The sequence below is a fragment of the Apodemus sylvaticus genome, chromosome 12, assembly GCF_947179515.1.
Source record: "Apodemus sylvaticus chromosome 12, mApoSyl1.1, whole genome shotgun sequence".
Classification (NCBI taxonomy): domain Eukaryota; kingdom Metazoa; phylum Chordata; class Mammalia; order Rodentia; family Muridae; genus Apodemus; species Apodemus sylvaticus.
Genome location: NC_067483.1, coordinates 73965096 through 73977064, shown reverse-complemented (window position 1 = coordinate 73977064; position 11969 = coordinate 73965096).

The following is an 11969-nucleotide window of genomic DNA, read 5'->3' as shown; positions in this document are numbered from 1 at the left end:
GTTTAAAGAAAGAAATAAAGAATAAAACAGAGTGTGTGCCAGAGCTGTCAATGACCTACTTTAACTCTCAGTGTTTAGAAATAGGTGATTGCTGTGCTGTGTTAAGACTGAATGGAGATTTAAGTAGCAATCATGAGTCTATGCTGGCTGCCTTGTCTGTTCACCTGGCTTTCTGACCACTCTCTCCCTATGTGGGATAAATGGTTTCCTCACTGTTGGAAGTCTATGAGTGCCAGAAGGCTTCTTTACCTCAAATGCCTTTCATTCCTCCAACTATTGGAATGTGTTTCTAAGACTCCACCTCTTTCCATTTGTTCCCCTGACTATAAAACCCCAAACAACCATGGGAAGAAAGTGTGAAGACCAGCTGGGGACCAAGGAGCATGTGACCTTGCATCCCAGAGGAAGCATCCTCAAGCTGAAGCATCACAAGGAAAGTTACTGACTGAGAAATAGCTTACTTTCTCAGCAGAGTAACTCAACTGAAGGCTCATTTGTTCTCCTGAGACGGAAAAATGCCCCCATGCATTCCAGGAAAGGAATGGAGAGAATTCTGTGCCACAAGACTTTTACTGATACTCAAACTGATAACATAACCATCTGATGTGGTTGCGCTTGACCACAGGAACCATTAACAACTGTTGGAAAACTATTTCTCAGAAGCTAAAAATATATAAGACAGGGAACTTTGCAGATGTGATTGAGATAAATTAAAACAAATTTTCATGTGGGAATAAAGAGATAGCTTCTCTCTTGACTTACAGCTCACATTTAAGCCAAAAGTACATCAAAGGGATACCATTGCTCAATTGAAAAAAGACCTTGTCCTGTTGACACAGAATATGTTTTCTTCCATACATCTCATCCTCATAATGTCTAAGAGAAAAATCTAGAAGTCCTATCATGTTCTTCCATCTCTAGCTGTAGATTATGTTTCTAATACCTCCTGGTTTTCCCTTTTGGGCATCCCTAAAACCTGTTTTATCCTTCCCAAGTGAACTACCATTGGTTAAGATGAACTCTTTACAATCTCACCAAGTTAGGTATTCTTTTCTTTGATAATCTTGTCATCTGTCCCGCTCCTCCCCGGTTCACCCTCCTCCACACCATAGTCATGTTTAGATCCCAAGGGGAAAAGCTCACCTTCTCTCTCCCTTAAAATCTCTTCAGCTATAAAAGAGAATAGCTATCTAGAACTGCCCTTCACTCACTCTTTCTGTCCCATTCCTCCATGAAGACATTTCTCTGTGATGTTAACTTCTGCACTCCAGGTATATGTATCCAAGTGCATTTCTCTCCACATTGTATAGACTACTCTATTTGGAATAATCCCTTTTCTCTTTTTGACATGAAACACTGTCCTTCATCTCTCAAAACATGACTGTAATCCCACTTCCTTTAAGAACCATTACCTAGGGGATGGAAAGATGGCTCAGTGGTTAAGAGCACAGACTGCTCTTCTGAAGGTCCTGAGTTCAAATCCCAGCAACCACATGGTGGCTCACAACCATCTATCTGTAAGGAGATCTGATGCCCTCTTCTGGAGTATCTGAAGACAGCTACAATGTACTTACATATAATAAATAAATCTTAAAAAAAAATTATCTAAAACTTAATTTCCCTGCCCTAAATAGATGTAATAGAGAAAATTAAAAAGCAAAATGAGAAGAAATTAACAACAAAAATTAGGCCCTCTGGGTAAAGTAGAGGCCTAGAGACAATCACTGTATGATGTAGAAAAAGAGACACAATTAAAAAAAAAAACAAAAAAAAAAACAAAAAAAACAAAAAAAACTCTTTTCTAGACATTAAAAGGAGAGGAAGGGCTTTGGAAATCCACAAAACATATCTGGGGAAGAAAAAAAACCGACAGTTTATTCAGAAGAGTAAGCCAGGCATGCCTCCACGCATGCTCTGCCCCATGATAGGAGGGAAAGCAGAACCTCTACTTGTTTTTTGTTTGTTTTTTTGCCTTTTTTACACTTGCTTTATTTTCGCTGGGAGACATTGGGAACTGAGCCTTCAAGAGTAGGCTGACTGATAAGAATCTACTCCCCACCACCAAACCAAAGGAGATACACACCACGTGCAGACTGCAATACAAACACTCAATAAACATGAAAAATCATGCAAGATGACTCCTCCAAAAGGTGGCAGTCTCTCAACTGTAGAACCTAAAACCACCGAGACAGACAAAACGCCAGACAAAATGTCAAAAGCTTTCTGATTTTAAAAGACCATTGACCGAAAAGAGACTAGAATCAAGTGGCAGCAGATGATAGGGGACTAGAGGATAAAGTCAGCTACACAGGCGGAAAACTGAACAATGAGAAGGGCAAAATGCAGCATGGGAGGAGAATGTCAACTGCCCACAAGGACAGCTCAACAGCAGAGGTCGGGGGCAGTTAAACTGTTGGAAACGAAAATGTAATGAATCAAATTAAAAAAAAAAACGTAAAATATTGTCAATAGATTCTACCAAGTTAAAGAAAGAATATTAGAGATGGAAGAAAAAGTTGACGCATTCAAACATAAAAGAAAATGAGTGCCTGACTTTAGTGGCATTGCCTTAAGTTTCTGTGCATTTAGTTTGGCGTTGGCTATTCGCCTGCTGCATATTGCCTGCATGTTGTTTAGTTATGTACCTTGTATCCCTGATCTCTCTAAGACTGTTAACATAAAGAGGTGTTGGACTTTTTCAAAGGCTTTTTCAGCATCTAATGAGATGATCATGTGATTTTTTTCCTCTCAATTTGTTTATATGGCAGATTACATTGATGAATTTTCATATATTGAACCATCCCTGCATCCCTGGGATGAAGCCTACTTGATCATGGTGGATGGTGGTTTTGATGTGTTCCTGGATTCTGTTTGAGAGTATCTTATTGAGTATTTTTGCATCAATGTTCATAAGAAAAATTTGTCTGAAACTCTCTTGGTTGAGTTTTTGTGTGATTTACATATTAGGGTGACTGTGGCTTCATTGCATTTGGCAAAGTTCCTTCTTTTCTATTTTGTAGAATAGTTAGAGGAATATTGGTGTATGTGAGTACACATTATGCATGTCCTTTTGGGTCTGCAAAGGGACCTCACTCAGGATGATATTTTCAAGTTCCATCCATTTGCCTGAAAAATTCATGATGTCTTTGTTTTTAATAGCTGAGTAATACTCCATTGTGTAGATGCACCACATTTTCTTTATCCAGTCTTCAATTGGGAGACATCTAGGTTATTTTCAGTTTCAGGATATTACAAATAAAGCTAGTAAGAACATAGTTGAGCAAGTGTCCCTGTGATATAGTGGGGCATCTTTTGAATATATGCCCAGGAGTTGGGTCTTGAGGTAGAATTATTCTCAGTTATCTGAGAAACCACCAAATTGATTTCAAACCTGTGGTTCTACAGGTTTGCACTCCCACCAGCAGTAGAAGAGTGTTCCCCTTGCTCCACATCCTCACCAGTGACACTGTGCTTTCACTTGAGTTTTTGACCTTAATCATTCTCACTGGTGTAAGATGCAATCTCAGAGTCATTTTGATTTGCATTTCCCTGATGACTAAGGAGGTTGATTGAGGGGCCCCAAAGGGAATAGGAACTCCATAAGAAGACCAACAGAGTTAATTAACAGAGACCCCCCTGTAGTCTTGGGGGTCTCAGAGACTGGACCACCAACCAAAAAGCATACAAGGGCTGGACCTAGGCCTCTTGCACATATGTAGCAGCTGTGCAGCTTGGTCTTCATGTGAGTGCCAAACAACTAGAGTGGGGGCTGACCCAAAAGTTGTCTGCCTATAGGATATGTTCTTCTTGCCTTGTCTGGCTTCAGTGAGAGAGGATTCTTCTAGCCCCACAGAAACTACCAGGGTACTAGGGCTAGGGGTACAGCCGGGGAGGATCTCTGAGAGGATCCACACTCTCAGACAAGAAAGGGAAGAAGGATGAGGAGAGGGATTGTGGGAAGGGTTGACTGGGAAGGGGTTATTGATAAAGATGTAAAGTGAATGAATGAAAAAAGAAAGAAAATGAGTGGTTGGAGAGATGGCTCACTAATTAAGAGAACTGGCTGCTCTTCCAAGGACTCAGGTTCAGTTCCCATCAGCCACATGGTGGCTCATAACCATCTATGAGTCCAGTTCCGGGGCATTTTGGTATACTCCTGTGGCATTTTCAGGCACAAGCATGCAAGCCAGGTACACATGTAGGTAAAACACCTGTGCACACAGGATAAAAATAATTTCAGGAAACAAAACAAACGGAGCATAGTCATAAAGTCCAAGGACTATAAAAAATGACTCTAACTTAGAAACTGACCTAAGACTCTATGGCATAGAAGGAGCTGAGATAAACATTAAGGGAATTTAAAAATATATTCAATGAAATTAGAGTAAAATTAAAAAAATCCCAAATCCAGAGAAAGAAATAGATATGCAAACAAGTTTTTAGAACACATATAGACAAGATCAAAGAAGAATCTTTCCAAGGTATATCATCATCAAAATATCAAAAATACAGAATCAAGGAACAACATTAAATCAGTAACACAACCACAAAGGCAGAAACACATAAAAAACATCAGCCTTAAAAGCCAGGAATTCATGACATGATGTTTCAAGCTCTGAAAATAAGGAACCTCTAATAAAAATTGCCACATCCAGTAATTTGTCTTTAAAAACAGACATAGAAATAAGCACATTTCAAGACAAGCACAAATGATAGCATGTTATGACCACCCAGCCAGCATTACAGAAGTTACTCAATGGTCTAGACTACTATACACACAGGAGTGCCACAGTCTTAGTCACAAGAGCACAGGGAAGGAAATGTTTCATGACAATAATGGATAGACAAAGAAGGGCTAGGAAGGAATCAAATATATCTAAAGTGGTGCACAAAAAGAACCTTGCTGCAAATAGTGGAAAAAGTAGAGAACAAATAAGAATCTAACTAACAAGGGAAAGCAACCAACGATATTGCAGCAATCAGCATACATCTCTCGATGCTAACTATAAATATGAATGGACTCAACTCTGCATACTGGAAACTGGATTGAATTAAATATCTAATCAACTATCTGTTCTGTTTCTAAGAAATGTGTATCATACACAAGACACCCGTAGGCTGAGAGCCAAGAATGGAAAATAATTTATCAAACAAGCAGAAATCTTGAGTAAGCTGAGTTAGTTATACTAATATCAGGTAATGTAAACGTCAAAACCACAAAAGATAAAAATGACCACTCTATATTAGAGTACAAGCCATCAAGAAGACATAACCATTATAATACATATGTATATATGTTATTATACATATAATATATATATGTTTATTCTATATTATATATACACTAAACATCAGGCTTCATAAAACAGAGTCTATAATAGGTCAAGTAGGTCCCTATACAATAATAGTAGGTGACTTCCATAAACCACTCTTATCTCTAGGTAGGTCATTCAAAGTAATAATCAACAAAGATAGCTTGTAGTTAAGCTACATCGTAAAGCAAAGTGGACTTAACATATGTCTACAGAATATTCCACCTAACATGTACAGAACACAAATCCTTCTCAGCAGCCCATGGAAACTTGTCTAAAATATACTACACTACAAGCCACAAATGAAATCTTAAAAAAGAATCAAAGAACCAAAACAAGTTGATTCAAAAGGCAAAGGGAACCACATAATTTCTTTTATCTTATCAGATCATAGTACAATAAAATAAGAAATAGACAGCGAGAAAAATTACAAAAACTACACAAAATCATAGAGACTGAACAATACATTCTTTAATGTCCTGTATGGCAGAAAAGGAAATTTTAAATTACCAGAATCAAATGAAAATGAAAGTACAAATTACCAGAATCTTTGAGACCATTAAGGCTGTTTTAAGAATAACTCATATACCTATGAGTACTGATAACTAAAAATCTGAAAGGTTAAAAAATATCATCACAAATTAATGATGCACCCTGGAAAAGCTATGAGTCAAACCTCATAGCTCTTTGAATTTTCTTTTCATTTTTATCTTCCCTATCCAGCACTTCAGTGCCTTCTGGCTTGCTTACTAAGGTATGGCTAGGGCCTTTCAGGGAATGCATGTTTGCCTTGATATCTTTGTGTTTTTTACACTTTTGTTCCAGTTTGTAGAATATTGGGTCTCCTGGGTGAGCAGCCATCTCGTATAGGCTGTGAGTCCCACTATAACTCAACAACGCTGTGCGAAAGCAAGACCACCAAACCAATAACCACAGAAAGGAAAATGACAAAAGTCAAGTTGCACAAGGCATAAAGTTAAAATTAATTATAATCAAAGTGAAATGAACAAATGGGTGTGCAAAGGAAGGGGACAGGGGTAGTAATTGCTTTCCTGTGGTGGGGACAAAAAAAAAACAAGTTATGGAAGAAAGGGTTTGTTTTGCTTTCAGTTCTGGAGGGGATGTATCTACCATCACAGGGAAGGGATAGCAGCATCAGCATCATGTGAGGCTCCCTTGGCCGTCAGGAAGCAGAGTGATCACATTTCATCTGCACACAGGGAGCAGAAAGAAAGGCCTCTGGCAGTGAGATGACTCTTATAGTGATACTTTACCTGGGAAGGGTTCTAAACATTCCTAAAAAGCACCACTAACTAGGTAAGGACCAAGTGTTCAAAGCTATACATCTAAGAGGGACATTTTTCATTCTAACCACAAAAGAAAAAAATGAAGGAAGTAGGAAGTTGAAATAAAAGAGAGGAAAAAGAACAAGAGAAGAATGTTAGGAAGGGAGAGAGATGTCAGAGGGAAAAGCGTATGGAAGAAGTTTGATAGAAATAGGAAGAGGATGAAGGGTAAAACAGAAAAGCTTATTGGGAAAAAACCTCAGTAACAGGGCTGAAGAGCTGGCTCAGGGGTAAAAGTTTGCTGCTCTTTCAAAGGACCAGAGTTCTACTCCCAGTGCTCATGTGTTCTGCTCACAACCTGTAACTCCAAGCCAACAGATCCAAAGTCTTCTAGCCTCAGTGAACACACACACACACACACACACACACAAACACAAACACACACAAGTAAATAAATAAATAAAACAAATCTTTTTTTATTAAGTGAAAAGTAATGAAATTATTACAAAAGCAACAAAAGGAATACACCAAGGAAGAAATAGTTGGACAAATTATTATTTCAAATTATTATTTCTGCTTCTTTCTGTCTCCTTCAGTACAGGTGTTTTCCAAGTCTAGAGTGAAAACTCATGTTTCTGATGTTCAGACAGGTGCTGGTCCCAGATCAGCCTAGAGTTGGTTGCCTAGTAGATCTGTATTCACTGTAGACCCTTGCTTCTTTGAGTAGCAGCAGCCATTACTGACTTTATTTTGCAGCCTGTGGGCTGGGCATTTTCCTCACTCACTCCAAAGTCTCTCAAAGTCAGTCTTCTTGTAGTAACTAATATATAAGCCAAAGTAGTTTCTTTTCACTGGCAACTTTTGGCTGCCTTGTGGGAAATACTTTCCTACACCTTAATGGGAAGCTACCAGGTGCATCTTCCATTTCCCCGTGCGGCTCACTTCTCTCTGCTTTTCTGCTGGCCTAACATCTCTTTTATGGTGTTTGATGTGCTGCCTTTCTGTGTGACAGCTCATTCTTTATTATTCCACTTCTTCTCTGTTACCTACTCAGTTTCTAATCTTCCATCTTACCTTGGAGCTCCATTGCATAGAGTTTAAATCAGCGCCTAATACAATGAATCATTTCCTCCACTGCTGGAATTCACAAGCACAAGAATCAGTGGGTAGAAATGAGAAGTGGACCCACTCACTATAACCCATAATGACCCATTAGCAAATATTTACTTCCTTTTCCTATGTTTTTATTCTCTGATGACCTAGATATCTTTGTTCTTCAGAAAGAAATCCTTTCTCTTTACAATTTGGTGTTTCCATTACACTTGGAGTCAAAACTGATTTCTAGACACTTTGGAAATTATGACACGATCTAATAAGACTGAAAATTACTCAGACTGGTCAAAAAGAATGAGTAGATCACCCTACTAGGTACAAAACAATACCTTAAATGGAAGTTGAATAGAAAAACCCATTAAGTGGTAAAAGGCTCTGTTAGTTCAACCAGGAGATAAAGGGCTGCTACTGTTACTAGAGCTAAGAGCATCCCTGTTAGGTCTGCCTCCAAGGCCTCTGCTTCTATCCAGCTGATGATGCAGGCCTGTTGTAAGAAGTTAAAAATGGGTTGGTAGTGAGAATTTTTTAAGATGGTCTCATGAGTGGTCAAGAAACTAATACTGAGTAATTTTGAGTTTCAGGGTCCCCAGTTGTCTAGAAGGCACACCAATCTGGTTTTGTGAGATTCCCATGCCAATAGAAGCATTTGAACACTTTCACCTTGCCACACACTGGAGTTAACACAAAATGCCCTGCCCTCCCGATGAATCTAGCACAGTCCAGAAGATTAATTATTTCCCACACAGCCTGGTTTGAGGATGGATCTGGACAGAAGCTGTAGAGCTCGGTGGTGTGCTAGCGACTCCAAGCTCCCTGCCCCTAGGTGCTGGCCTCACCAAGAAAGTGAGCAAACTATAGACTGTCCTCTGCCACCTGCAATGTTCCACCAGCAGCTCCTGGACTAGACCAGAGCTTATACCATTGTCACTCAGGCAGCACGTCTTTGTTCCCAAAAGGCCTCTCAATGTGGCAGCAGTTTAGGGTTCTGGCATTAGTGGCTCCACAGTCAGGCTCACTGCTGAAGAGATAGATATTCAACTGGCTCCAGAGATCACCAGGCACACTTACAGTGAGTAAATGATAACACTATATCTCACTTATACACATCAAGCTCCTTAAGACCAAAGTCCTGGTTCCGAGAAAAACTAAAAACAGGACAACCCTTTGAGTCCTGATTCTAGAGGCCAAATTCTGGAGCATTCAAGTACTGTAAATAGAGATAATAGATTTATCTGGCTAAGAAGACCAAAAAACTTCAGAGTATCAACCATCAAATCAGATTCCCAAGATAATCCAGAGTCTGAATAGAACTCAAGAAGCCTGGAAGACTTTTCCCTAGACTGTTACCCAAGGCCTGGCTCTGAGGGAAACTTTGTACTTTGGGCCCAGAAAAGGCCTTTCCCTGGCAATAGGCCTCTGTGAGACCACAGATCACGCACACTGGCTGACACTGACAAGAATCCACAGCCTGACAAGGAAATACCAAGTCAGCCATTGACAAGAATCCATGGCCTGACAAGGAAATACTCAGTCAGCCTGGTTCTGAAAGCCCTTTCCCACTGAGTGCTTGGCATGGATTTGGCGACACCATGCCACACCTGGGATAACCTTTTGTTTCAAGGCCAACCATAGAAGCAGCACAAGTTGCAATGTATAGCAAGAACACAGTGTTCCTTGGTGCTCAAGCTTGGCACCTGTGGCTAAACGTGATTTCACACAGATTCTCATACACGGGAACGAACATACGCTGACTCGGTGCTTTAGAAATTCTAGGTGCTGACCAATTACGACCATGGTTGAAAGAATGGTACAATCATTGCTTGGAATATCCCATCTTCATTTTGTTATGATATGTTTTGGGTGAATGTGTTTGTGAGTATATGACATAGATTTATTTCCGTTATGCCTAATACTCTATCATGGACACACTATTTACATAAATACCTAAGTGTTAATTTTGTATTTGTCTGTCATCACATTTGAGATTGGGTACATCTGGAAGATAAACAACATCACCCAAGTATTGTTCTCTCTTCTTTTTGGGAATAGCTCAGTACTCTTTTCCGCATCTGCAGAATAGATACAGCACATTGTCATGTTGGGTGAAACTAGTACTTTTTCATTGATTTCACTTGCTTTTTAAAATAAACTTTATTATACAAAACATACAAATAAGTCTCTCTCTCTCTCTCTCTCTCTCTCTCTCTCTCTCTCTCTCACACACACACACACACACACACACACGCACGCGCTAAACAAACTCAAAGTAGATCTGTGTTAATGAACCTCTGTACAGTTAGAACAACCTGATTGAAGATTAAGTATGGCTAAAGGACAAGCATATAGGTGACAAATTAACAAAAGGTTGTTACTTTTACACATCTTTGACAGGATTAAAGGGGACTAAACTGGTGAAGCATTATTCTTAAAGTTCCCTAGGCAGGAAGCCAATTCCTCTTTTGCTGGATGAGAAATATATATACTGGCATTTTATTCCAATGATTGAACTAACTCAGGTGTGTCACAAAGGTGTTTTCAAAGACTGGTATGAGACTCAAGTGTTCACTGAATTAGAATGATCCAACTTCGATGTGGGTAGACACAATCCAATTGGTCAGAAGCATAAATAGAGTAAACATGCAAAAGAAAGACAGTGGTCTCGGTTTTCCTTGACTTGGAATACTCTTCTACCTTTGGACATCAGAACTCCAAGCTCTTATGCTTTGGGACTCCAGCATTTACAATAGCAATTTCCCATGTCATGTCTAGAAGGAACTATGCTGCAGCAGGCATCCTGGTCTTCTTGTTCTTACAATCTCTCCACACCTTTTCTTTGATCTTCCCTAAGCCTTTGGTGTACAGGTTGTACTGCAAACATATCAGCTGGGGCTGGGCACCCTCTGGTCACTCATTCTCTACATTATATGCAGATGAGTTTAGCTGTAGTGGGCCTCTATCTGTTGCAATCAGAAGCATCCTTGATGAAGAGAAGTTTGCTTATCCGTGGATAAGGTTAACTACTTAGAATACAGTTGATTAGAGGCAATATTGGTTTAGGAAAATGGTAGTAGTAGGATCTCCTCTAGGCTCTATGACCTCACCCGCCATCAGTAGTTGGCTAGGTAAACAACCACAAGAACGGAGCTCCTCCTGTTGAGTGCCCCTTCAGTCCCATTAAAGAGCTGTGGCTTACTCTCATGATGAAAGTACCACTAATTGCACCACTATGATGTCTTGCTGAGCAGGGCGCTTGTGCCACTCACAGGTTCTAACACTGGGTAGAACTACTGATCACTTGTCTTAGGTGGCTGTTTGCATAGCTCCTTCAAAGAGCTAATCTTCAGGAGGAGGCTTTTAGGTCAGGTCCAGCTCAATTCCTCCACCTAGCACTGGGGGTTTTGCTAGTTTGTGACTCTTGAGGAAAGCATTTTCATCCCATGTGACCTAACTCCATTTTTTAAAAAAAGAAATTCAAAGTTGTATGCAAGTCAAAGATAATTAAGAAGAGGTCGTCAATTTGATGGGGAATGGGGGCACACAGAAGGAGTTGAAGTGGGAGAAGAAAAGGTGTCAATGATTTAAATATAGTTCTTATGTATGAAATTCTCAAAAAAAGTAATTAAAAATGTTAAAGAATAAAAAAGAGATGGAAGGGGAGTATAATCAAATGGCATTTAATTCACGTGGACATGAAAATGTCTCAGTGAAACATTGTGCAACTTTATAAACTTTACACTTTATGCAACTAGTATGAAGTACCAAAATAATTATTAAAAACAAACTTCAGTTCTCCAGTTTCCAGAGTTCCAGCTGTGGATGGAGAGTTGCCACCACCCAATGCCAGGCTTGAGGAACTCTGCCAGCCCTGTATGGTCTCAAGCTTGCTGTGGAACACATCAGCCAGCATGGCCAGGGAAGCAAACTGTTACAGGGAGTCCCTTCCTCTGCCCATGCTTCTGCATCTGCGCCCTGGTGTCTGCTGAGTCTGGCTGGAGACCTCAAACACAGCAGGTTAGGAACATAGAGTGGTGGGAATGACTCTGTGGTGCTTCACTCAGGACAAGGTGTTCATCCTGAACAAACGTGTGAGGAGACTTGACTTGTGCTTGAAAGCTCCAAAAGGGGAAGTTGGAGACAAATCTTTCTTGGAAGTGATTTTTGGCAGTTGTCTGGAAACAGTTGCTTCTATCTGCAATGATCATGATTTTTTTTTTTCTAAGAATCAAAAAGGGTGGGTCCTTCTAGGAGCATGTATAAA